Here is a 27,446-nt window from a genome sequence, read left to right on the forward strand (position 1 = left end):
CGGGACATTAAATGTCTTCAAGGCAGAGATCGACAAATTCTTGATCTCACAAGGAATCAAGGGCTATGGGGAGAGCGCAGGGAAATGGAGTTGAAATGCCCATCAGCCATGATTTAAATAGCAAAGTGGACTTGATGGGCCAAATGGACTTACTTCCACTCCTACGTCTTATGGTCTTATTCGGTGTACATACAATATCCCAGTAAAATACTCAGTATGTATAATTTCTCACTGTAATGCTACTCAGTATATAGTGTATAGTATACTGGAAATAATACTCAGTGTGTGCAACATGTTCCCCAGCAATCATTCTTGGTGTGTGCATAATATCCCTCAGTAATAATACTCAGTATGTATTATATATCAGAAATAGTACTCAGTGTGTTCATAATATCCCACAGTAATAATACTCAGTGTGTGTGTGCTACCCTATTAGTGATACCTAGTCTGTATATAATATCTCAGTAATAATAGTCGCTGTGTATTACATCACCCAGTAATAATATTGTGTGTGCATGATATCCCAGAAATGATATTCAGTATGTTTAAGATTCCCCATTAATAATACTCTATGAGAATTATATCCAAGTGCTAATACTCAGTGTGTGCATAACATTCCAATAATGGTACTCACTGAGAGTATAATATGTCAGAACGTGTACACAGTCCAGGGATAATATCCCAGTAATAATATTGGGTGGGTGCACAATACTTTTTAGTAATAATACTCAGTGTGCGCATAATATCTCAAAAATAATGCTCAGTTTGTTTATAATATCACCCAGAACTAGTGCTCTGTGTGGATAATATCCCAGTAATAATACTGAGTGTGTGTAATGCCCAGAGTAATACAATTCAGCGTGTGTATAATATCCCAACAATAATAATCAATGTGCATAGTATCACCCAGTAATGATACTCAATGTGAGTATAATATGCTAGTATTAGCACTCAGTGTGTGTATAATGTCCTGCGAAATAATATTCAGTGTGTGCATAATATCCCAGCAATAAAACTCAGTCGGCGTATAATATCCCTGTAATGATACTCAGTGTGCAAACTTTGACACCCTGTACATGGTCCCCAACACCAAATCATCTAAATAAATTGTAAATAATTGCAGTCCCAACACCGATCACTGAGGCACACCACCAGTCATTGATTGCCAGCCAGAAGAGCACAGATTTCTCCCCACTCTTTGCTTCCTGTTAGTCAACCAGTCCTCTAGCCAAGCTAATACTTTACCCCTAACTCCATGCATCCTTATCGTATGCAGTAGCATCTTGTCGAAAGCCTTCTGGAAATCTAGGTACAACACATCCAGAGGGTTCCCATTGTCCACCTGGCTCATAATGGGTGCAGGTAGTGGGTATGGTGATTGTTTCAGAAATATAAGAAACTGCAGATTCTGGAGAATCTGAGATAATAAGGTGTAGAGCATCTTCTGAAGAAGAGTCTAGGCCCGAAACATCAAGCTTTCCAGCTCCTATCATGCTGCTTGGCCTGCGGTGTTCATCCAGCTCTACACCTTGTTCCCTCTTGTATGGTGATTGGTTGGGTGTGGGTAGTGGGTATGGTGATTGGTTGGGCGCAGGTAGTGGGTATGGTGATTGGTTGGGGGCCGGTAGAGGGTATGGTGATTGGTTGGGTGCGGGTAGTGGGTATGGTGATTGGTTGGGTGCAGGTAGTAGGTATGGTGATTGGTTGGGTGTGGGTAATGGGTATGGTGATTGGTTGGGTGCAGGTAGTGGGTATGGTGATTGGTTGGGTGCAGGTAGTGGGTATGGTGATTGGTTGGGTACAGGTAATGGGTATGGTGATTGGTTGGGTGTGGGTAGTGGGTATGGTGATTGGTTGGGTGCGGGTAGTGGGTATGGTGATTGGTTGGGTGCAGGTAGTGGGTATGGTGATTGGTTGAGTGTGGGTAGTGGGTATGGTGATTGGTTGGGTGCCGGTAGTGGGTATGGTGATTGGTTGGGTGTGGGTAGTGGGTATGGTGATTGGTTGGGTGCGGGTAGTGGATATGGTGATTGGTTGGGTGCGGGTAGTGGGTATGGTGATTGGTTGGGTGCGGGTAGTAGGTATGGTGATTGGTTGGGTGCAGGTAGGGAGTATGGTGATTGGTTTGGCGCAGGTAGTGAGTATGGTGATTGGTTGGGTGCGGGTAGTGGGTATGGTGATTGGTTGGGTGCGGGTAGTGGGTATGGTGATTGGTTGGGTGCGGGTAGTGGGTATGGTGATTGGTTGGGTGCGGGTAGTGGGTATGGTGATTGGTTGGGTGCGGGTAGTGGGTATGGTGATTGGTTGGGTGCGGGTAGTGGGTATGGTGATTGGTTGGGTGCAGGTAGTGGGTATGGTGATTGGTTGGGTGTGGGTAGTGGGTATGGTGATTGGTTGGGTGCCGGTAGTGGGTATGGTGATTGGTTGGGTGTGGGTAGTGGGTATGGTGATAGGTTGGGTGCCGGTAGTGGGTACGGTGATTCGTTGGGTGCAGGTAGTGGGTACGGTGATTGGCTGGGGGCCGGTAGAGGGTATGGTGATTGGTTGGGGGCCGGTAGTGGGTATGGTGATTGGTTGGGTGCAGGTAGGGAGTATGGTGATTGGTTTGGCGCAGGTAGTGAGTATGGTGATTGGTTGGGTGCGGGTAGTGGGTATGGTGATTGGTTGGGTGCCGGTAGTGGGTACGGTGATTCGTTGGGTGCAGGTAGTGGGTACGGTGATTGGCTGGGGGCCGGTAGAGGGTATGGTGATTGGTTGGGGGCCGGTAGTGGGTATGGTGATTGGTTGGGTGCAGGTAGGGAGTATGGTGATTGGTTTGGCGCAGGTAGTGAGTATGGTGATTGGTTGGGTGCGGGTAGTGGGTATGGTGATTGGTTGGGTGCGGGTAGTGGGTATGGTGATTGGTTGGGTGTGAGTAGTGGGTAGGGTGATTGGTTGGATGCGTGTAGTGGGTATGGTGATCGGTTGGATGTGGGTAGTGGGTATGGTGATTGGTTGGGTGCGGGTAGAGGGTATGGTGATTGGTTGGGTGTGAGTAGTGGGTAGGGTGATTGGTTGGATGCGTGTAGTGGGTATGGTGATCGGTTGGATGTGGGTAGTGGGTATGGTGATTGGTTGGGTGTGGGTAGTGGGTATGGTGATTGGTTGGGTGCGGGTAGTGGGTATGGTGATTGGTTGGGCACAGGTAGTGAGTATGGTGAGTGGTTGGGTGCGGGTAGTGGGTATGGTGATTGGTTGGGTGCGGGTAGTGGGTATGGTGATTGATTGGGTGTGGGTAGTGGGTATGGTGATTGGTTGGGTGCGGGTAGTGGGTATGGTGATTGGTTGGGTGCGGGTAGTGGGTATGGTGATTGGTTGGGTGCGGGTAGTGGGTATGGTGATTGGTTGGGTGCGGGTAGTAGGTATGGTGATTGGTTGGGTGCAGGTAGGGAGTATGGTGATTGGTTTGGCGCAGGTAGTGAGTATGGTGAGTGGTTGGGTGCGGGTAGTGGGTATGGTGATTGGTTGGGTGTGGGTAGTGGGTATGGTGATTGGTTGGGTGCGGGTAGTGGTTGTGGTGATTGGTTGGGTGTGCGTAGTGGGTATGGTGATTGGTTGGGTGTGCGTAGTGGGTATGGTGATTGGTTGGGTGCAGGTAGTGGGTATGGTGATTGGTTGGGTGCCGGTAGTGGGTATGGTGATTGGTTGCGTGCGGGTAGTGGGTATGGAGATTGGTTGGGTGCGGGTAGTGGATATGGTGATTGATTGGGCACAGGAGGTAGGTATGGTGTTTCGTTGGGTGCAGGTAGTGCGTATGGTGATTGGTTGGGTGCGGGTAGTGGGTATGGTGATTGGTTGGGTGTGGGTAGTCGGTATGGTGATTGGCTGCGTGCGGGTAGTGGGTATGGTGATTGGTTGGGTGTGGGTAGTGGGTATGGTGATTGGTTGGGTGCAGGTAGGGCGTATGGTGATTAGTTGGGTGCAGGTAGTGGGTATGGTGATTGGTTGGGTGTGGGTAGTGGGTATGGTGATTGGTTGGGTGCAGCTAGTGGGTACGGTGATTCGTTGGGTGTGGGTAGTGGGAATGGTGATTGGTTAGGTGTAGGTAGTGGGTATGGTGATTAGTTGGGCGCAGGTAGTGGGTATGGTGATTGATTGGGTGCGGGTAGTGGGAATGGTGATTGGTTAGGTGTAGGTAGTGGGTATGGTGATTGGCTGGGTGCGGGTAGTGGGTATGGTGATTGGTTGGGTGCGGGTAGTGGGTATGGTGATTGGTTGGGTGCTGGTAGTGGGTATGGTGATTGGTTGGGTGTGAGTAGTGGGTATGGTGATCGGTTGGGTGCGGGTAGTGGGTATGGTGAATGGTTGGGTGTGAGTAGTGGGTATGGTGATTGGTTGGGTGCGGGTAGTGGGTATGGTGATTGGTTGGGTGTGAGTAGTGGGTATGGTGATTGGTTGGGTGTGGGTAGTGGGTATGGTGATTGGTTGGGTGTGGGTAGTGGGTATGGTGATTGGTTGGGTGCGGGTAGTGGGTATGGTGATTGGTTGGGTGCGGCTAGTGGGTATGGTGATCGGTTGGGTGCGGGTAGTGGGTATGGTGATTGGTTGGGCGCAGGTAGTGAGTATGGTGATCGGTTGGGTGCGGGTAGTGGGTATGGTGATTGGTTGGGTGCGGGTAGTGGGTATGGTGATTGGTTGGGTGCGGCTAGTGGGTATGGTGATTGGTTGGGTGCGGGTAGTGGGTATGGTGATTGGTTGGGTGCGGCTAGTGGGTATGGTGATTGGTTGGGTGCGGCTAGTGGGTATGGTGATTGGTTGGGTGCGGCTAGTGGGTATGGTGAATGGTTGTGTGTGGGTAGTAGGTATGGTGATTGGTTGGGTGCCGGTAGAGGGTATGGTGATTGGTTGGGTGTGAGTAGTGGGTATGGTGATTGGTTGGGTGCAGGTAGTGCGTATGGTGATTGGTTGGGTGCGGGTAGTGGGTATGGTGATTGGTTGGGTGTGGGTAGTCGGTAAGGTGATTGGCTGCGTGCGGGTAGTGGGTATAGTGATTGGTTGGGTGTGGGTAGTGGGTATGGTGATTGGTTGGGTGTGGGTAGTGGGTATGGTGATTGGTTGGGTGCAGGTAGGGCGTATGGTGATTAGTTGGGTGCAGGTAGTGGGTATGGTGATTGGTTGGGTGCAGGTAGGGCGTATGGTGATTAGTTGGGTGCAGGTAGTGGGTATGGTGATTGGTTGGGTGCAGGTAGGGCGTATGGTGATTAGTTGGGTGCAGGTAGTCGGTATGGTGATTGGCTGCGTGCGGGTAGTGGGTATAGCGATTGGTTGGGTGTGGGTAGTGGGTATGGTGATTGGTTGGGTGTGGGTAGTGGGTATGGTGATTGGTTGGGTGCAGGTAGGGCGTATGGTGATTAGTTGGGCGCAGGTAGTGGGTATGGTGATTGATTGGGTGCGGGTAGTGGGAATGGTGATTGGTTAGGTGTAGGTAGTGGGTATGGTGATTGGTTGGGTGCGGGTAGTGGGTATGGTGATTGGTTGGGTGCTGGTAGTGGGTATGGTGATTGGTTGGGTGTGAGTAGTGGGTATGGTGATTGGTTGGGTGTGGGTAGTGGGTATGGTGATTGGTTGGGTGTGGGTAGTGGGTATGGTGATTGGTTGGGTGCGGGTAGTGGGTATGGTGATTGGTTGGGTGCGGCTAGTGGGTATGGTGATTGGTTGGGTGCGGGTAGTGGGTATGGTGATTGGTTGGGCGCAGGTAATGAGTATGGTGATCGGTTGGGTGCGGGTAGTGGGTATGGTGATTGGTTGGGTGCGGGTAGTGGGTATGGTGATTGGTTGGGTGCGGCTAGTGGGTATGGTGATTGGTTGGGTGCGGGTAGTGGGTATGGTGATTGGTTGGGTGCGGCTAGTGGGTATGGTGATTGGTTGGGTGTGGGTAGTGGGTATGGTGATTGGTTGGGTGCGGCTAGTGGGTATGGTGATTGGTTGGGTGCGGGTAGTGGGTATGGTGATTGGTTGGGTGCGGCTAGTGGGTATGGTGATTGGTTGGGTGCAGGTAGTGCGTATGGTGATTGGTTGGGTGCAGGTAGTGCGTATGGTGATTGGTTGGGTGCAGGTAGTGGGTATGGTGATTGGTTGGGTGCAGGTAGTGTGTATGGTGATTGGTTGGGTGCCGGTAGTGGGTATGGTGATTGGTTGGGTGCAGGTAGTGGGTATGGTGATTGGTTGGGTGCCGGTAGTGGGTATGGTGATTGGTTGGGCGCAGGTAGTGGGTATGGTGATTGGTTGGGTGCAGGTAGTGCGTATGGTGATTGGTTGGGTGCAGGTAGTGTGTATGGTGATTGGTTGGGTGCAGGTAGTGCGTATGGTGATTGGTTGGGTGCAGGTAGTGCGTATGGTGATTGGTTGGGTGCAGGTAGTGGGTATGGTGATTGGTTGGGTGTGGGTAGTGGGTATGGTGATTGGTTGGGTGCCGGTAGTGGGTATGGTGATTGGTTGGGTGCAGGTAGTGGGTATGGTGATTGGTTGGGTGTGGGTAGTGGGTATGGTGATTGGTTGGGTGCCGGTAGTGGGTATGGTGATTGGTTGGGTGCAGGTAGGGAGTATGGTGATTGGTTTGGCGCAGGTAGTGGGTATGGTGATTGGTTGGGTGTGGGTAGTGGGTATGGTGATTGGTTGGGTGCGGGTAGTGGTTGTGGTGATTGATTGGGTGTGGGTAGTGGGTATGGTGATTGGTTGGGTGCCGGTAGTGGGTACGGTGATTCGTTGGGTGCAGGTAGTGGGTATGGTGATTGGTTGGGTGCAGGTAGGGAGTATGGTGATTGGTTTGGCGCAGGTAGTGAGTATGGTGATTGGTTGGGTGCGGGTAGTGGGTATGGTGATTGGTTGGGTGTGAGTAGTGGGTAGGGTGATTGGTTGGATGCGTGTAGTGGGTATGGTGATCGGTTGGATGTGGGTAGTGGGTATGGTGATTGGTTGGGTGCGGGTAGAGGGCATGGTGATTGGTTGGGTGTGGGTAGTGGGTATGGTGATTGGTTGGGTGCGGGTAGTGGGTATGGTGAATGGTTGTGTGTGGGTAGTGGGTATGGTGACTGGTTGGGTGCCGGTAGAGGGTATTTTGATTGGTTGCGTGCGGGTAGTGGGTATGGAGATTGATTGGGTGCGGGTAGTAGGTATGGTGATTGGTTGGGTGCAGGTAGTGCGTATGGTGATTGGTTTGGCGCAGGTAGTGAGTATGGTGAGTGGTTGGGTGCGGGTAGTGGGTATGGTGATTGGTTGGGTGTGGGTAGTGGGTATGGTGATTGGTTGGGTGCGGGTAGTGGGTATGGTGATTGGTTGAGTGCGGGTAGTGGGTATGGTGATTGATTGGGTGTGAGTAGTGGGTATGGTGATTGGTTGGGTGCGGGTAGTGGGTATGGTGATTGATTGGGTGTGAGTAGTGGGTATGGTGATTGGTTGGGTGCGGGTAGTGGGTATAGTGATTGGTTGGGTGCGGGTAGTGGGTATGGTGATTGATTGGGTGTGAGTAGTGGGTATGGTGATTGGTTGGGTGCGGGTAGTGGGTATGGTGATTGATTGGGTGTGAGTAGTGGGTATGGTGATTGGTTGTGTGTGGGTAGTGGGTATGGTGAATGGTTGTGTGTGGGTAGTGGGTATGGTGATTGGTTGGGTGCCGGTAGTGGGTATGGTGAATGGTTGTGTGTGGGTAGTGGGTATGGTGATTGGTTGGGTGCAGGTAGTGCGTATGGTGATTGGTTGGGTGCGGGTAGTGGGTATGGTGATTGGTTGGGTGTGGGTAGTCGGTATGGTGATTGGCTGCGTGCGGGTAGTGGGTATAGTGATTGGTTGGGTGTGGGTAGTGGGTATGGTGATTGGTTGGGTGCAGGTAGGGCGTATGTTGATTAGTTGGGTGCAGGTAGTGTGTATGGTGATTGGTTGGGTGTGGGTAGTGGGTATGGTGATTGGTTGGGTGCAGCTAGTGGGTATGGTGATTGGTTGGGTGTGGGTAGTGGGAATGGTGATTGGTTGGGTGCGGCTAGTGGGTATGGTGATTGGTTGGGTGTGGGTAGTGGGAATGGTGATTGGTTGGGTGCGGGTAGTGGGTATGGTGATTGGTTGGGTGCGGGTAGTGGGTATGGTGATTGATTGGGCACAGGTAGTGGGAATGGTGATAGGTTGGTGGCCGGTAGTGGGTATGGTGATTGGTTCGGCACAGGTAGTGGGTATGGTGATTGGTTGGGTGCGGGTAGTGGGTATGGTGATTGGTTTGGTGCGGGTAGTGGGTATGCTGAATGGTTGGTTGCGGGTAGTGGGTATGGTGATTGGTTGGGCGCAGGTAGTGGGTATGGTGATTGGTTGGGGGCCGGTAGTGGGTATGGAGATTGGTTGGGTGCGGGTAGTGGGTTTGGAGATTGGTTTGGTGCGGGTCGTGGGTATGGTGATTGATTGGGCAGAGGTAGTAGGTATGGTGATTGGTTGGTTGCGGGTAGTGGGAATGGTGATTGGTTGGGTGCGGGTAGTGGGTACGGTGTTTGGTTGGGTGCGGGTAGTGGGTATGGTGATTGGTTGGGTGTGGGTAGTGGGTATGGTGATTGGTTGGGTGTGGGTAGTGGGTATGGTGATTGGTTGGGCACAGGTAGTAGGTATGGTGCTTGGTTGAGTGCAGGTAGTGGGTATGGTGATAGGTTGGGGGCCGGTAGTTGGTATGGTGATTGGTTCGGCACAGGTAGTAGGTATGGTGCTTGGTTGAGTGCAGGTAGTGGGAATGGTGATTGGTTGGGTGCGGGTAGTGGGTATGGTGATTGATTGGGTGTGGGTAGTGGGTATGGTGATTGGTTGGGTGCAGGTAGTGGGTATGGTGATTGGTTGGGGGCCGGTAGTGGGTATGGTGATTGGTTGGGTGCGGGTAGTGGGTATGGTGATTGGTTGGGTGCGGGTAGTGGGTATGGTGATTGGTTGGGTGTGAGTAGTGGGTAGGGTGATTGGTTGGATGCGTGTAGTGGGTATGGTGATCGGTTGGATGTGGGTAGTGGGTATGGTGATTGGTTGGGTGCGGGTAGAGGGCATGGTGATTGGTTGGGTGTGGGTAGTGGGTATGGTGATTGGTTGGGTGCGGGTAGTGGGTATGGTGAATGGTTGTGTGTGGGTAGTGGGTATGGTGACTGGTTGGGTGCCGGTAGAGGGTATGGTGATTGGTTGGGTGTGGGTAGTGGGTATGGAGATTGGTTGGGTGCGGGTAGTGGATATGGTGATTGATTGGGCACAGGAGGTAGGTATGGAGATTGGTTGGGTGCGGGTAGTGGATATGGTGATTGATTGGGCACAGGAGGTAGGTATGGTGATTGGTTGGGTGCAGGTAGTGGGTATGGTGATTGGTTGGGTGCAGGTAGTGTGTATGGTGATTGGTTGGGTGTGGGTAGTGGGTATGGTGATTGGTTGGGTGCAGCTAGTGGGTATGGTGATTGGTTGGGTGTGGGTAGTGGGAATGGTGATTGGTTCGGTGTAGGTAGTGGGTATGGTGATTGGTTGGGTGCAGGTAGTGGGTATGGTGATTGGTTGGGTGCGGGTAGTGGGTATGGTGATTGGTTGGGTGTGGCTAGTGGGTATGGTGATTGGTTGGGTGTGGGTAGTGGGTATGGTGATTGGTTGGGTGCAGGTAGGGCGTATGGTGATTAGTTGGGTGCAGGTAGTGTGTATGGTGATTGGTTGGGTGTGGGTAGTGGGTATAGTGATTGGTTGGGTGTGGGTAGTGGGTATAGTGATTGGTTGGGTGTGGGTAGTGGGTATGGTGATTGGTTGGGTGCAGGTAGGGCGTATGGTGATTAGTTGGGTGCAGGTAGTGTGTATGGTGATTGGTTGGGTGTGGGTAGTGGGTATGGTGATTGGTTGGGTGCAGCTAGTGGGTATGGTGATTGGTTGGGTGCGGGTAGTGGGTATGGTGATTGATTGGGCGCAGGTAGTGGGTATGGTGATTGTTTGGGGGCCGGTGGTGGGTATGGAGATTGGCTGGGTGCGGGTAGTGGGTTTGGAGATTGGTATGGCGCAGGTAGTGGGTATGGTGATTGGTTGGTTGCGGGTAGTGGGAATGGTGATTGGTTGGGTGCGGGTAGTGGGTACGGTGTTTGGTTGGGTGCGGGTAGTGGGTATGGTGATTGGTTGGGTGTGGGTAGTGGGTATGGTGAATGGTTCGGCACAGGTAGTGGGTATGGTGATAGGTTGGGTGCGGGTAGTTGGTACGGTGATTGGTTGGGTGCGGGTAGTGGGTATGGTGATTGGTTGGGTGTGGGTAGTGGGTATGGTGATTGGTTGGGTGTGGGTAGTGGGTATGGTGATTGGTTCGGCACAGGTAGTGGGTATGGTGATAGGTTGGGTGCGGGTAGTGGGTATGGTGATTGGTTGGGTGCAGGTAGTGGGTATGGTGATTGATTGGGTGTGGGTAGTGGGTATGGTGATAGGTTGGGTGCGGGTAGTTGGTATGGTGATTGATTGGGTGTGGGTAGTGGGTATGGTGATTGGTTGGGTGCTGCTAGTGGGTATGGTGATTGGTTTAGTGCAGGTAGTGGGTATGGTGATTGGTTGGGTGCGGGTAGTGGGTATGGTGATAGGTTGGGTGTGGGTAGTTGGTACGGTGATTGGTTGGGTGCGGGTAGTGGGTATGGTGATTGGTTGGGTGTGGGTAGTGGGTATCGTGATTGGTTGGGTGCAGGTAGTGGGTATGGTGATTGGTTCGGTGCGGGTAGTGGGTATGGTGATTGGTTGGGTGCGGGTAGTGGGTATGGTGATTGGTTGCGTGTGGGTAGGGGGTATGGTGATTGGTTCGGCACAGGTAGTGGGTATGGTGATTGGTTTAGTGCAGGTAGTGTGTATGGTGATTGGTTGGGTGCGGGTAGTGGGTATGGTGATAGGTTGGGTGTGGGTAGTTGGTACGGTGATTGGTTGGGTGCGGGTAGTGGGTATGGTGATTGGTTGGGTGCGGGTAGTGGGTATGGTGATAGGTTGGGTGTGGGTAGTTGGTATGGTGATTGGTTGGGTGCGGGTAGTGGGTATGGTGATTGGTTGGATGTGGGTAGTGGGTATGGCGATTGGTTGGGAGTGTGTAGTGCGTATGGAGATTGGTTGGGTGCGGGTAGTGGGTATGGTGATTGGTTGGATGTGGGTAGTGGGTATGGTGATTGGTTGGGTGCTGCTAGTGGGTATGGTGATAGGTTGGGTGTGGGTAGTGGGTATGGTGATTGGTTGGGTGTGGGTAGTGGGTATGGTGATTGGTTGGGTGCTGCTAGTGGGTATGGTGATTGGTTTAGTGCAGGTAGTGTGTATGGTGATTGGTTGGGTGCGGGTAGTGGGAATGGTGATAGGTTGGGTGTGGGTAGTGGGTATGGTGATTGGTTGGGCGCAGGTAGTGGGTATGGTGATTGGTTGGGTGCGGGTAGTGGGTATGGTGATAGGTTGGGTGTGGGTAGTTGGTACGGTGATTGGTTGGGTGCGGGTAGTGCGTATGGTGATTGGTTGGGTGTAGGTAGTGGGTATGGTGATTGGTTGGGTGTAGGTAGTGGGTATGGTGATTGGTTGGGTGCGGGTAGTGGGTATGGTGATTGGTTGGGTGTGGGTAGTGAGTATGGTGATTGGTTGGGTGCTGCTAGTGGGTATGGTGATTGGTTTAGTGCAGGTAGTGTGTATGGTGATTGGTTGGGTGCGGGTAGTGGGAATGGTGATAGGTTGGGTGTGGGTAGTTGGTACGGTGATTGGTTGGGTGCGGGTAGTGCGTATGGTGATTGGTTGGGTGCGGGTAGTGTGTATGGTGATTGGTTGGATGTGGGTAGTGGGTATGGTGATAGGTTGGATGTGGGTAGTGGGTATGGTGATTGGTTGGATGTGGGTAGTGGGTATGGTGATTGGTTGGGTGCGGGTAGTGGGTATGGTGATTGGTTGGATGTGGGTAGTGGGTATGGTGATTGGTTGGGTGCTGCTAGTGGGTATGGTGATTGGTTGGGTGCGGGTAGTGGGTATGGTGATTGGTTGGGTGCGGGTAGTGGGTATGGTGATAGATTGGGTGTGGGTAGTTGGTACGGTGATTGGTTGGGTGCGGGTAGTGCGTATGGTGATTGGTTGGGTGCGGGTAGTGTGTATGGTGATTGGTTGGATGTGGGTAGTGGGTATGGTGATTGGTTGGGTGTGTGTAGTGCGTATGGAGATTGGTTGGGTGCGGTTAGCGGGTATGGTGATTGTTTGGGTGCAGGTAGTGTGTATGGAGATTGGTTGGGTGTGGGTAGTGGGTGTGGTGATTGGTTGGATGTGGGTAGTGGGTATGGTGATTGGTTGGGTGCAGGTAGTTTGTATGGTGATTGGTTGGGTGTGGGTAGTGGGTGTGGTGATTGGTTGGGTGTGGGTAGTGAGTATGGTGATTGGTTGGGTGCAGGTAGTTTGTATGGTGATTGGTTGGGTGTGGGTAGTGGGTGTGGTGATTGGTTGGGTGTGGGTAGTGCGTATGGTGATTGGTTGGGTGCAGGTAGTGGGTATGGTGATTGGTTGGGTGCAGGTAGTGTGTATGGTGATTGGTTGGGTGTGGGTAGTGGGTATGGTGATTGGTTGGGTGTGGGTAGTGGGTATGGTGATTGGTTGGGTGCAGGTAGTTTGTATGGTGATTGGTTGGGTGTGGGTAGTGGGTATGGTGATTGGTTGGGTGTGGGTAGTGGGTATGGTGATTGGTTGGGTGCGGCTAGTGGGTATGGTGATTGGTTGGGTGCGGGTAGTGGGTATGGTGATAGGTTGGGTGTGGGTAGTGGGTATGGTGATAGGTTGGGTGTGGGTAGTGGGTATGGTGATTGGTTGGGTGCGGGTAGTGGGTATGGTGATTGGTTGGGTGCGGGTAGTGGGTATGGTGATAGGTTGGGTGCGGGTAGTGTGTATGGTGATTGGTTGGGTGCGGGTAGTGGGTATGGTGATTGGTTGGATGTGGGTAGGGGGTATGGTGATTGGTTGGGTCAGGGTAGGGGGTATGGTGATTGGTTGGGCGCAGGTAGTGGGTATGGTGATTGGTTGGGTAAGGGTAGGGGGTATGGTGATTGGTTGGGTAAGGGTAGGGGGTATGGTGATTGGTTGGGCACAGGTAGTGGGTATGGTGATTGGATGGGTAAGGGTAGGGGGTATGGTGATTGGTTGGATGCCCGTAGTGGGTATGGTGATTGGTTTAGTGCAGGTAGTGGGTATGGTGATTGGTTGGGTGCAGGTAGTGGGTATGGTGATTGGTTGGGTAAGGGTAGGGGGTATGGTGATTGGTTGGATGCCCGTAGTGGGTATGGTGATTGGTTGGATGCCCGTAGTGGGTATGGTGATAGGTTGGGTGCGGGTAGTGGGTATGGTGATTGGTTTAGTGCAGGTAGTGGGTATGGTGATTGGTTGGGTGCAGGTAGAGTTTCTGAGGATTTGTCAGTTTGAAGGGTACGTCCAGTTCCACTCTGTGTTGTCTGAAACAGAGCACTGTTCACAGCAAACTACCCAGCCTTCTGGACAACATCGACCACAACACGACACAACCCTGTCATGGCAACCTCTGCAAGATATGCCAGATCATCGACATGGACACTACCATCACACGTGGGAACACCACCCACCACGTACACGGCGGATACTCATGTGACGTGGCCAATGTTGTCTATCCCATACGCTGCAGGCAGGGATGCCCTGGGACACGGTATATTGGTGAGACCGTGCAGACTCTATGACAAAGAATGATTGGACACTGCACAATGATCCCCAGACAGGGATATTCCCTCCCAATGGGGGAACACTTCAGTGGGTCAAGGACATTCAGCCTCCGATCTTTGGGTGAGCATCCTCCAAGGCAGACTGCGAGATACACAACAACACAGAATCACTGAGCAGAAACTGATGGCCAAGTTCCACACCCATGAAGACAGCTTAAACTGTGATCTTGGGTTCATGTCGCGCTACGTGTGACCCCATTGTACTGCTCTGTATCTGTAAACTCTTCCTTACTGTCCTGCTTTGACACCATCACCTTGGTAAATTATTATGATTTCTCTACCTTAATTAGTCTGTTCATAGAACATAGAAAAGTACAGCACAGTACAGGCCCTTTGGCCCCCAATGCTGTGCCGTGGAATGTTCTGGTTTCCTGATGACTTTGGTTAGACCTTTGCCATACGACTCTTATACCTATCTTATTATCCCTGTCATTTGGTTTGTTTTCAGTGCTGCCTTCTTTTTATTTTTTTGTAATTATCTCTCCGTCTCATTTAATAGGATTAAAGACCATCCCTTCACTTGTTACTGAGCTGTTGACACTTTACTCACATGATTTGTACTTATCTTTTGGCACTCTTAATTACCAGGAGCTGCCTTGCCATTTTCTCCCTGCCCATAAATTCTGTGCTCACACACACTCCCTCCATTTTACCTAACGAAGGAGCAGTGCTATGAAAGCTTGTGATTTCAAATAAACCAGTTGGATGAAAACCTCCTGTCTTGTGATTTCTGACTTTGTCCAGCCCAGTCCAACACCAGCACCTCCACACACGACTGGTTTGAAAAATGCAATTTGGTTACAAATAGAAAACCAAAGGAACTGTAGATGCTGTAAATCAGGAACAAAAACTGCAGTTGCTGGAAGAACTCAGCAGGCCTGGCCACATCTGTGGAGAGAAGTCCGAGTTAATATTAACTCTGATTTTTCCTCACAGATGCTGCCAGATCTGCTGACCTTTTCCAGCAACTGCTGTTTCTGTTTCTGATTTACAGCATCCACAGTTCTTTTGGTTTTTATTTAGTATTTAACTCACTGCCACATCTCTTCCAGGCATGCTCACCTTGAAGAAGTTCTACTCCTCACTCGGACGGGATTTCCGTTCCAATCTTTACTGATGCCCGCTGACATTAATGTCACTGTCACTCCTGTGTTTGACCAGGTATTTGCTAAAACCCGTTTCCACGGCCATATCACATTCCTCGGTGTCTCCGGCCCAGACTCACCCCATGTGGATTCCACCGGAAGTTTCATCCCTTGTGCTTTGAATCCTCCCAGAATCACAGATATCTCCGTGATGTTCAATGTTCCACAGGCAGCTGCTCTCGCTGCTTCCAGAGATCCACACTCAGTGCCATGTGGCTTCACATGCGCACACTCGCAACCTTTCTCTCCAACAGTATGGCATCGCGCTGGCTCAGGGCTGCACCACTCCGCTGTTCTACCTCATCCTCTGGCTCATTCTCTGTGCTAACAAGAAACTTTTTCTTTTCCTTTCAGGCATCAAGGCCCACAAGATACAACAACTCAAAGATAACCGTGGCCCTCTGGATCCTTCCTCCCCTCCCCTTACCTCTGATTCCATCCCCCCACCCCCCCCCCATCAGGGATTCACCATCCCTCCTAACCTTCCGCTCTCTGATGGTGAGCACTCCGTACTCAGCAAATGTCTCGGCTTTATTCCTCTCTACCCCACCTTCATGAACTTTGGGCACGACATGACGTCAAACTCTTCTGTTGACATTGCCTCCGTGCCCATTTCTTTGGACAGGAGTCCTCTTCCCGTCCCACAGATCCCTTTGCCCAGCTCCAACACTCTCCCTCCACCTTGAGCCCTCCCTCTGGCCTTTTACTGACACTCAATGTATTCATTGAGAGCTATCAATGTGACATTCGTGGCCTCAATTTCTCTGCTCCTCTCACCAAATCCAACCTATCTCCCCCCAAACTGACTGCACTCCATGCACTTAAATCCAATGCTGACTTTGTCATTAAGCCTGCTGGTAAGGATGGTGCTGTTGTGGTCTGGCTACTGACCTCTACTGCACCAGCTCTCAGATACCTCCTCCTACCTTCTCCTGGACCATGACCCCACCATGGCACATCAGCTCTCAGACACCTCCTCCTACCTTGCCCTGGACCATTACCGCACCACGGCACATCAGCTCTCAGATACCGCCTGCTACCTTCCCCTGGGCCATGACCGCACCACGCCACATCAGGCCATTGTATCTGCTACGGTCCCTGACCTCATCCTGTGATCTATGTCCCACTGCCTACGAGCTGATAGTCCCCCACCCCAACAAAGCTTGCTTCAACTTCCTTCTGAAAATTCACAATCAGGACTGTTCCTGCAGACCCATTGTCTCCACCTGTTCCTGTCCCACAAGACTCATCTCATCCCACCTTGACTCGGTCTTTTCTCCCCAAGTCCAGTCCCTGCCAACGTACATCCATGAGTCCTCTGATGTTTTCTGTCAGTTTCAGAATTTCCAGTTTGACGGTTCTAGCCGCTGCCTCTTTGCCATGGGCATGCAATCCCTTTACACATCTATTCCGCACCAGGATGGTCTCAGGGGTCCCTCTTCTTCCTGGAGCAAAGGCCTGAACCATCCCCAGTCACCACCACCCTCCTCCGCGTGGCCAAGCTGGGCATTTATTGTCCATCCCTTGTTGCCCTTGAGAAGGTGGGGGTGACCTGCCTTTTCACCCCGCTGTAGTCCCTCTGCTGTGGGTTGACCCACAATGCTGTTAGGGAATTCCAGGATTTGATCCAGCGATAATGAAGGAATGGTGATGTATTTCCAAGTCAGGATGGAGGGGAACTTGTTCATGGTTGTATTCCCAAATGTATGATGCCCTTGTCCTTCTAGGTGAAAGTGGTTATGGGTTTGCTAGGCACTGTCGGAGGGTCTTTGGAGAATTTCTGCAGTGCACCATGTAGACACTCGTGCGACTGAGCTTCAGTGGTGGAGGGAGTAGGTGCTTGTGGGGTACATGAAACATTCCATTTTCCAGTCCTATTCCGGCCCCCACCCACAACTCTTTCTCCAATATGTTGATGATATGACTGGTGCTTCCCTCTCTCGTCCGGAATTGGAAAAGATCATAAATTTCACTTCCAGTTTCCGCCTTGCCCTCACTTTCACGAGGTCTGTCAGTTAGGCCAGTTAGTCTTACTTCAGTGATGGGCAAATTATTGGGAAGGGCTCAGGGAGTCAGGATTTATGATCACTTGGAAAGGCACAGTTTGATTCATGATAGTCAGCATGGATTCGTGAGGAGTCGGTCATGCCTCACAAACCTTACTGAATTCTTTGGAGATCTGTGACCAGTGGTGTTCCACAGGGATCTGTGTTGGGACCACTGTTGTCTGTGATATACATAAATGATTTGGATGAAGGTGTAGGTGGGTCTGATCAGCAAGTTTGCTGATGACACTAATATTGGTGGAGTAGCTGATAGTGAAGGGGACTGTCAGAGATTACAGCAGAATATAGATAGACTGGAGAGTTGGGCAGATAAATGGCAGATGGAGTTCAATCCGAGCAAATGCGAGGTGATGCATTTTGGAAGATCCAATTCCAGCGTAAATGGAAAAACCCTGGGGAAAATTGATGTTCAGAGAAATCTGGGTGTTCAAGTCCATTGTTCCCTGAAGGTGGCAACGTAGGTGGATAGAGCAGTCAAGAAGGCATATGGCATGCTTTGCTTCATCGGACGGGGTATTGAGTTCAAGAGTTGGCAGGTCATGTTACAGTTGTATAGGTGATAATGGGAACTGCAGATGCTGGAGAATCCAAGATAATAAAATGTGAAGCTGGATGAACACAACAGGCCAAGCAGCATCTCAGGAGCACAAAAGCTGATGTTTCAGGCCTAGACCCTTCATCAGAGAGGGGGATGGAGTGAGGGTTCTGGAATAAATAGGGAGAGAGGGGGAGGCGGACCCAAGATGGAGAGAAGAGAAGATAGGTGGAGAGGAGAGTATAAGTGGGGACGTAGGGAGGGGGTAGGTCAGTCCAGTCAAGACAGACAGGTCAAGGAGGCGGAATGAGGTAGTAGGTAGGAAATGGAGGCGCGGCCTGAGGTGGGAGGAAGGGATGGGGGAGAGGAAGAACAGGTTAGGGAGGCAGAGACAGGCTGGGCTGGTTTTGGGATGCAGTGGGGGAAGGGGAGATTTTGAAGCTTATGAAGTCCACATTGATACCATTGGGCTGCAGGGTTCCCAAGTGGAATATGAGTTGCTGTTCCTGCAACCTTCGGGTGGCATCATTGCGGCACTGCAGGAGGCCCATGATGGACATGTCGTCTGAGGAATGGGAGGGGGAGTTAAAATGGTTCGCGACTGGGAGGTGCAGTTGTTTATTGCGAACCGAGCAGAGGTGTTCTGCAAAGCGGTCCCCAAGCCTCCACTTGGTTTCCCCAATGTAGAGGAAGCCACACCGGGTACAATGGATACAGTATACTACATTGACAGATGTGCAGGTGAACATCTGCTTGATATGGAAAGTCATCTTGGGGCCTGGGATGGAGGTGAGGGAGGAGGTGTGGGGGCAAGTGTAGCATTTCCTGCGGTTGCAGGGGAAGGTGCCGGGTGTGGTGGGGTTGGAGGACAGTGTGGAGCGACAAAGGAATCACGGAGAGAGTGGTCTCTCCGGAAAGCAGACAGGGGTGGGGATGGAAAAATGTCTTGGGTGGTGGGGTCGGATTGTAGATGGCAGAAGTGTCGGAGGATGATGCGTTGTATCCGGAGGTTGGTGGGGTGGTGTGTGAGAACGAGGGGGATCCTCTTTGGGCGGTTGTGGCGGGGGCGGGGTGTGAGGGATGTGTTGCGGGAAATGCGGGAGACACGGTCAAAGGCGTTCTTGACCACTGTGGGGGGAAAGTTGCGGTCCTTGAAGAATGTGGACTTCTGGGATGTGCGGGAGTGGAATGCCTCATCCTGGGAGCAGATGTGGCGGAGGCAGAGGAATTGGGAATAGGGGATGGAATTTTTGCAGGAGGGTGGGTGGGAGGAGGTGTATTCTAGGTAGCTGTGGGAGTCTGTTGGCTTGAAATGGACATCAGTTACAAGCTGGTTACCTGAGATGGAGACTGAGAGGTCCAGGAAGGTGAGGAATGTGTTGGAGATGGCCCAGGTGAACTTGAGGTTGGGGTGAAAGGTGTTGGTGAAGTGGATGAACTGTTCGAGCTCCACTTTGTTTCGGCCACATTTAGAGCACTGCATACAGTTCTGGTCGCCACATTACCAAAAGGATGTGGATGCTTTGGAGAGGGTGCAGAGGAGGTTCACCAGGATGCTGCTTGGTATGGAGGGCGCTAGCTATGAAGAGAGGTTGAGTAGATTAGGATTATTTTCATTAGAAAGACGGAGATTGAGGGGGGACCTGATTGAGGTCTACAAAATCTTGAGGGGTATAGACAGGGTGGATAGCAAGAAGTGTTTTCCCAGAGTAGGGGACTCAATTACTAGGGGTCATGAGTTCAAAGTGAGAGGAGGAAAGTTTAAGGGAGATATGCGTGGAAAGTTCTTTACACAGAGGGTGGCGGGCGCCTGGAACGCATTGCCAGCGGAGGTGGTAGACACAGACACTTTAGCGTCTTTGAAGATATATCTGGACAGGTACATGGATAGGTGGGGAACAAATGGACACAGACCATTAGAAAGTAGGTGACAGGTTAGACAGAGGATCTCGATCAGCGCAGGCTTGGAGGGCTGAAGGGCCTGTTCCTGTGTTGTAATTTTCTTCATTCTTTGTCCTTTGTTCTTTGAAAGGTTGAGAGAGCAGAGGATTTTCTCTTTAGAACAATGAAGGATGAGAGGTGACTTGATAGAGGTGTATAAAATGATCGGAGGTATAGATAGAGTGGACAGCCAGAGATTTTTTCCTGGGGTGGAGATAGCTATTACGAGGGGACATAGTTTTAAAGTGAGTGGAGGTAGATATCAGGGAGACGTCAGAGGTAGGTTCTTTACTCAGAGAGTGGTCAGGGCGTGGAATGCATTGCCGGAGAGGACAGGGGAGTCGGCCTCGTTACAGACATTTATGTGGCTATTAGATAAGCAAATGAATGACAGTATAATGTAGGGGGCGGAAGTTACGTAAACCTTAGGTTTAGGGTAAAAGTTCGGCTCAACATCGTGGGCCGAAGGGCCTGTACTGTGCTGTACTGTTCTATGTTCTAGTGCAGAGGAGAAATGGGCAGTTGTTCACTAGATTGTGTTGCTGGTTGCATACAGACAGGAAGCATTGCAGGTAGCACATGAATTACCTGTAGGAGATCATCTAGGAGTGAGGAAGACTCAGGCACAGTACAAACACATTTTTATTGGCCTGGATTACATAAAGATGTGGTTGCATTTTGCCGTACGTGTTGTATATGTTCGATGGTGGAAAAGGCACAGGCAGCAATAAACCCAGCACCTTTGATGCCAATTCCCACATTTGGAGAACATTTCATACATGTAATGATTAATTGTGTGGGTCCCCCAAAGCCAAAAGTGGGAACCAGTATTTGCTAATCCTAATGGATATGTCTACCAGGTTTTCGGAAGCGAATCCATGATGGAATGTCGAGGTTAGAAGGGTTGTGGAAGTGTTGCCTGCTTCCTTTGCACATTATGGCCTACCCTGGGAGATTCAGTCAGACCAAGTGTCCAATTTTACTGCAAACTTAAGGAACCTTAAGGAAGTCATGGATAGTTTAGGCATCAAACACTTTAAATCAAGTGCGTGCCATCCTGAAATCCCAGGGAGCATCAGACCCTAAAGACAATGCTGAGGGCTTATTGCCAGGATTACTGTAATGACTGGGATAAAGGTATCCCACTTATAATGTTTTCCACTAGAGGTGCTCCAAATAAATCAACTCAGTTTACTCCATTTGAATTGATATTCGGACACAAAGTAAGAGGGCCTTTAAAATGAATTAAGGAAAAGCTGATAAATCCAGAGTCAGAGATCTAAGGAGCTGCTGGGCCTGCTGTGTTCATACAGCTCCACACTTTGTTATCTTGGATTCTCCAGCATCTGCAGTTCCCATTGTCACAGAGACCCCACAGTTGGATGATGTACCTGATGTTAGAGAAAAAGTAAAGAGTCAGTGAATTAGCTAGATAGTATTTGAAGGTGGCACAGCATCTAATGAAGCAAGAAGCAAATAAGAAATCAAAAAATTCATTTGTTTGCCCATGGGGTTGAATTATTGGTTCTGCTGGTGGTAGTAGGAGATCTCTTCTAAGTAAGTTTTAGTGGTTCTTATCAGATTGAGGAGTTGAGTCAGGTGAATTGTCTGGGAAAGATGCCAGATAGGAAAACTAATTTCTCAGGTATGTCATGTGAATTTGCTGAAACCTTACTACGATAGAGACAGGGAACCGAAGAAACAGGCATTAGTTACTGTCCAGCAGAGTGAGGAATCAGAATCCGAACCATCTGAATTTGATGTGCCTCAAAGTAAGTTAAATAATGAGGGAATTTTTAGAGAATGGGATAGGATAGTGAGCTATCTGTTTCAGGAACAGGGAACTGAATTGTAAGTCTTATCGCAGAAATATGAGGACATATGTGGGAATAGAATGGGGAGGACAACTATGAAAATGCATGAGGTTGATGTAGGGAATGCTGTTCCCATAAAACAACATCCCTGCAGGCATAATTTTCTTAAAGCCGCACAGGTACAAAAGGAAGTGGATTTGATACTGCAGGAAGATGACTTTGAAACAAATTAAAGTGAATGGAGTTTGCCGATCATATTTGTTCTGAAGCCCGATGGCACTAAATGGTTCTGTGTGGATTATTGGAAGGCCAATGCTGTAACTAAATCAGACACATACCCAATTCCAAGGCTGGCGGACTGTGTTGAAAAAGTTGGACAAGCCACTTATATCACAAAGCCAGACTAACTCCTTGGTTACTGGCAAGTAGCTTTGTCAGAGAGAGTGAAGGAAATTTCTGTGTTTATAACCTCAAATGGGCTGCAGCAATTCAAAGCAATGCCCCTTGGAATGAGGAATGCACCAGCCACATTTCAAAGCCTTATGAACACGAGTTGTGACGGGATTGACTAATTGTGCTGTCTATATAGATGACTTAGTGGCCTTTAGGCGTTGATGGAGAGATCACATGGTGCATTTGGCAGAATTATTTGAAAGACTATAGGAGGCAAAGCTGGTTATAAACTTAGGAAAAATGGAATTCGCAAAGGTTAGAAGTGATGTTCTTGGGACACAATGTCAAAAGTGGAAGGATTAGATTAGATTCCCTACAGTGTGGAACAACAAGTCCACACTGCCCCTTGGAACTTCCCACCCAGATCCATTCCCCTATAACCCACACACCCCTGAACACTACGGGCAATTTAGCATGGCCGATCCACCTAGCCTGCACATCTTTGGACTGTGGGAGGAAACCGGAGCACCCGGAGGAAACCCACACAGACATGGGGAGAATGTGCAAACTTCACACAAAACTCTCAAAACTCACTATCTCCACACAGACATTTGCCCGAGGCTGGAATTGAACCCAGGTCCCTGGGGCTGTGAGGCTGCAGTGCTAACCACTGAGCCACCGTGCCGCCCTATTGATATCGCCAGATGGCCCTGAAGGACATAAAGATGAAGGTCATTGAGGAATTTCCAAGACCATTCTCGAAGAAAGACTTACTTTGATTTTTGAAAAAGTGAAAGGGCTGTGGTCTGTGAACACAACTTTCTCCAAAATATTATTCGTAACAAAAGCCTTAAAATGTTGTAAGGCCAGCACCAAACTCAATAATTATATTTCAACAGTGGAGTATTTTCTCTGATGGGTATTGCTTTTCTTTGAAAAATACCCAATTGGCCTTTCAATTCCACCATCATCCTCTTACATCAATGCAGCTCCAATCTCGACATCGCCGGTGCCAATCACAACTCGAAAGGGTTTGAAGAAATTTGCGGTAGCTGGAGATGGTGCAGTGGTTGGCACTGCTTTTAAATTCTCAAAATGCCTCCTGGCATTGTTCTGTCTGCCTCTAGCATTTAGAACATAGAACAGCACAGCACAGCACAGAACAGGCCCTTCAGCCCACAATGTTGTGCCAACCATTGATCCTCATGGATGCACCCTCAAATTTCTGTGACCATATGCATGTCCAGCAGTCTCTTAAATGACCCCAATGACCTTGCTTCCACAACTGCTGCTGGCAACGCATTCCATGCTCTCACAACTCTCTGTGTAAAGAACCCACCTCTGACATCCCCTCTATACTTTCCTCCAACCAGCTTAAAACTATGACCCCTCGTGCTAGCCATTTCTGCCCTGGGAAATAGTCTCTGGCTATCAACTCTATCTATGCCTCTCATTTTCTTCTATCAGTAAAGCCACATACATAGTTAGAATCAGTATGAAAGGTATGCCTTTAGACTACCGAACAATGTATTTTGTGGTAAAAATGTGAAGACTTAGAAAAAAAAAACTGAAGCCATATTTTCATAATGATGGGTCTTTTTTTTCTTTAGGGGGAGGTGTTATGAAGCTGTGTAAAGTATTTATGAATTTGAAAGTAGGAAGTTAGAATTAGTTGATAAAAATGATTATGGGGAAAAGAGTCCTGTGGACTCTTTAATAATATGTGATTTGTCTGTACTTGGAATTTTATAGATGTAGGTGCACCAAGAGTCCCCAAATAGAAACAACCAGCCGAGCAGCATTTTTACCAAGATACCAGTATGAATTTGGCCAATTAATTTAAAGCAAGCACCTAGATACAGAAAAGCAATTGAACTTAAATCTGATGGTGTTGGCAACCAATCAAATTATTAGAATTTGATTATGTCATTACAGGTTAAAAAGGATGAGGGCATTTGGAAAAGTGGGGACAGTTAACTGCCATCTGAAAGAGAGAAACATCTGCCACCCACCAGAGCCAGTGCCATTCATCTCTGAGAGAAAGCCCATCTCATTATTCAAAGGTGCCACTGTATTTTCGCTCAAAATCCTCACAGGAGAAATTACAGAGAGAATCAGCAGAAGAAAGGCTTTTGTGAAGAGACTGAAAATGACAATATTCCAGAAGACAGTCTGTGTAAACTTGGAGAGATTAAGTTATAATTTATTGCTTCTTATTAATTGGATTTATAATGGTGGGACTTATAAAACATAGAACATAGAACATTACAGCACAGTACAGGCCCTTCGGCCCTCGATGTTGTGCCGACCTGTCATACCGATCTCAAGCCCATCTAACCTACACTATTCCGTGTACGTCCATATGCTTGTCCAATGACGACTTAAATGTACCTAAAGTTGACGAATCTACTACCTTTGCAGGCAAAGCGTTCCATTCCCTTACTACTCTCTGAGTAAAGAAACTACCTCTGACATCTGTCCTATATCTTTCACCCCTCAATTTAAAGCTGAGCCCCGTCGTACTCGCCGTCACCATCCGAGGAAAAAGGCTCTCCCTATCCACCCTATCAACCCTCTGATTATTTTATATGTTTCAATTAAGTCGCCTCTCAACTTTCTTCTCTCTAATGAAAACAGCCTCAAGTCCCTCAGCCTTTCCTCGTAAGACCTTCCCTCCATACCAGGCAACATCCTAGTAAATCTCCTCTGCACCCTTTCCAAAGCTTCCACGTCCATCTTATAATGCGGTGACCAGAACTGTACGCAATACTCCAAGTGCGGCCGTACCAGAGTTTTGTACAGCTTCACCATAACCTCTTCATTCTGGAACTCGATCCCTCTATTAATAAAAGCTAAAACGCTGTATGCCTTCTTAACAGCCCTGTCAACCTGGGTGGCAACTTTCGAGGATCTGTGTACTTGGACACCAAGATCTCTCTGCTCATCTACAAGACTAAGAATCTTACCATTAGCCCAGTACTTTGCCTTCCGGTTACTCCTACCAAAGTGCATCACCTCACACTTGTCTGCATTAAACTCCATTTGCCACGTCTCAGCCCAGCTCTGCAGCTTATCTATGTCTCTCTGCAACCTACAGCATCCTTCGTCACTATCCACAACTCCACCGACCTTAGTGTCGTCTGCAAATTTACTAACCCATCCTTCAACGCCCTCATCCAGGTCATTTATAAAAATGACAAACAGCAGTGGACCCAACACCGACCCTTGCGGTACACCACTAGTAACTGCTCTCCAGGATGAACATTTCCCATCAACTACCACCCTCTGTCTTCTTTCAGCAAGCCAATTTCCGATCCAAACTGCTATATCTCTCACAATTCCATTCCTCTGCATTTTGTACAATAGCCTACTGTGGGGAACCTTATCGAACGCCTTGCTGAAATCCATATACACCACATCAACTGGTTTACTCTCATCTACCTGTTTGGTCACCTTCTCAAAGAACTCAATAAGGTTTGTGAGGCACGACCTTCCCTTCACAAAACCGTGCTGACTATCGCTAATCAATTTATTATTTTCTAGATGATTATAAATCCTATCCCTTATAACCTTTTCCAACGCTTTACCAACAACTGAGGTAAGGCTCACTGGTCTACAATTACCAGGCTTGTATCTACTCCCCTTCTTGAACAGGGGAACCACATTTGCTATCCTCCAGTCATCTGGCACTATTCCTATAGACAATGACGAGTTAAAGATCAATGACAAAGGCTCGGCAATCTCCTCCCTGGCTTCCCAGAGGGTCCGAGGATAAATCCCATCTGGCCCAGGGGACTTATCTATCTTCACCCTCTGTAGGATTTCTAATACCTCTTCCTTGTGAACCTCAATCCCACCTAGTCTAGTAGCCTGTATCTCAGCATTCTCCTCGACAACTTTGTCATTTTCTAGAGTGAATACTGTTGAAAAATATTCATTTAGCGCTTCGCCTATCTCATCTGACTCCACACACAACTTACCACTACTATCCTTGATTGGGCCTAATCTTACTTCCGTCATTCTTTTATTCCTTAAATACCTATAGAAAACCTTAGGGTTTACCCTGATTCTATCCGCCAACAACTTCTCATGTCTCCTCCTGGCTCTTCTGAGCTCTCTCTTTAGGTCTTTCCTGGCTACCTCGTAGCCCTCAAGTGCCCTAACTGAGCCTTCACATCTCATCCTAACATAAGCCTTCTTCTTCCTTTTGACGAGAGATTCCACCTCCTTCATAAACCACGGCTCCCGCGCTGTACAGCTTCCTCCCTGCCTGATAGGTACATATTTATCTAGGACTCACAGGAGCTTTTCCTTGAATAAGCTCCATATTTCTAATGTGCCCATCCCCTGCAGTTTCCTTCCCCATTCTATGCTCCCTAAATCTTGCCTAATCTCATCGTAATTACCTTTCCCCCAGCTATAACTCTTGCCCAGTGGTATACACCTATCCCTTTCCATCACTAAAGTAAACATAACAGAATTGTGATCGCTATCACCAGACCTTGTTAAAACAGCATTCCAGTAGATTTAGAACAGTTAGGGAGTAGTTGGTAGTCTAAGGGGAGGAATTGCCTGTTTCATAGTGAATTTGTTAATTTGTTCACTATTATTGGGTTAAATAAATGTTTTTCTTTTTACTAGTAAGGTAGAGGCCTTATCTTCTTTCTTTTAACCATTTGTTTTTAATAGGTTAAGAGGAAAAAAGCAAACTTCTCTGGGTTTTTTGGGGGCAATTATTAGAAGGGAACCTCTAACCTCAGTTTAGCAGATTGGGGTTTGTAATAACCATAGAATCACTACAGTGTGGGAACAGGCCCTTCAGCCCATCAAGTCCACACTGGCCCTCAGAGCATCCCACCCAGACCCATCCCCATGTAGCCCACCCAATTTACACATCCCTGAAAACTATGAGCAATTTAGCATGGCCAATCCACCTAGCCAGCACATCTTTGGACTGCGGGAGGAAACCAGAGCACCCAGAGGAAACCCACGCAGACGCAGGGAGAATGTGCAAACTCCACACAGACAGTTACCCGAGGGCAGAATCAAACCCGGGTCCCTGGCGCTGTGAGGCTGCAGTGCGAACCACTGAGCCACCGTACGGCCCCGTGTTTTGGTCTAACTAGAAGAGGGGTTTGGCTCATCCCCCATCATACACATAGGGATAATCCAGGAAACTACAGATTGTGACCTTTACATCAGTGGTTGGGAATCTAATGGACTGAATTCTTAGGAATAGGATTTAGGGATAGGATTTATGTGCAGTTGAAAAAGCATGGCCTAATTAGGGACAGTCAACATGGCTTTGTGCAGGGCAGGTCATGTCTTACTAACTTGACTGAATTTTTTGACAAAGTGACCAAGGTGATCGATGAGGGTAGAGCAGTGGATGTGCCTTACATGGATTTTAGTCAGGCTTTCGGCAAGGTCCCTCATGGTAGGCTGATCCAGAAGATTAAGGTGCATGGGATCCATGGTGACTTGGCCACATAGATTCTGAATTGGCTTGTGCATAGAAGGCAGAGGGTATTGGTGGAGGAGAGTTTTTTTAAGGCTGGAGATCTGTGACCTGTGGTGTTCTGCAGGGATCCGTACTAGGACCTCTGTTTGTGATATATTTTTAAATGACTTGGATGAAAATGTAGATGTGTGGGTTGGTAAGTTTGCGGATGATACAAAGATGACTGGAGTTGTGCATAGTGTGGAAGGCTGTCAAAGGATATAGCAGGAGATAGATCAGTTGCAGAAATGGGCAGAGAAATAACAGTTGGGTTTTAATCCAGGTAAGTGTGAGGTGTTGTATTTTGGGA

This window comes from Stegostoma tigrinum, chromosome 8 (assembly GCF_030684315.1).
Source record: "Stegostoma tigrinum isolate sSteTig4 chromosome 8, sSteTig4.hap1, whole genome shotgun sequence".
NCBI classification, from domain to species: domain Eukaryota; kingdom Metazoa; phylum Chordata; class Chondrichthyes; order Orectolobiformes; family Stegostomatidae; genus Stegostoma; species Stegostoma tigrinum.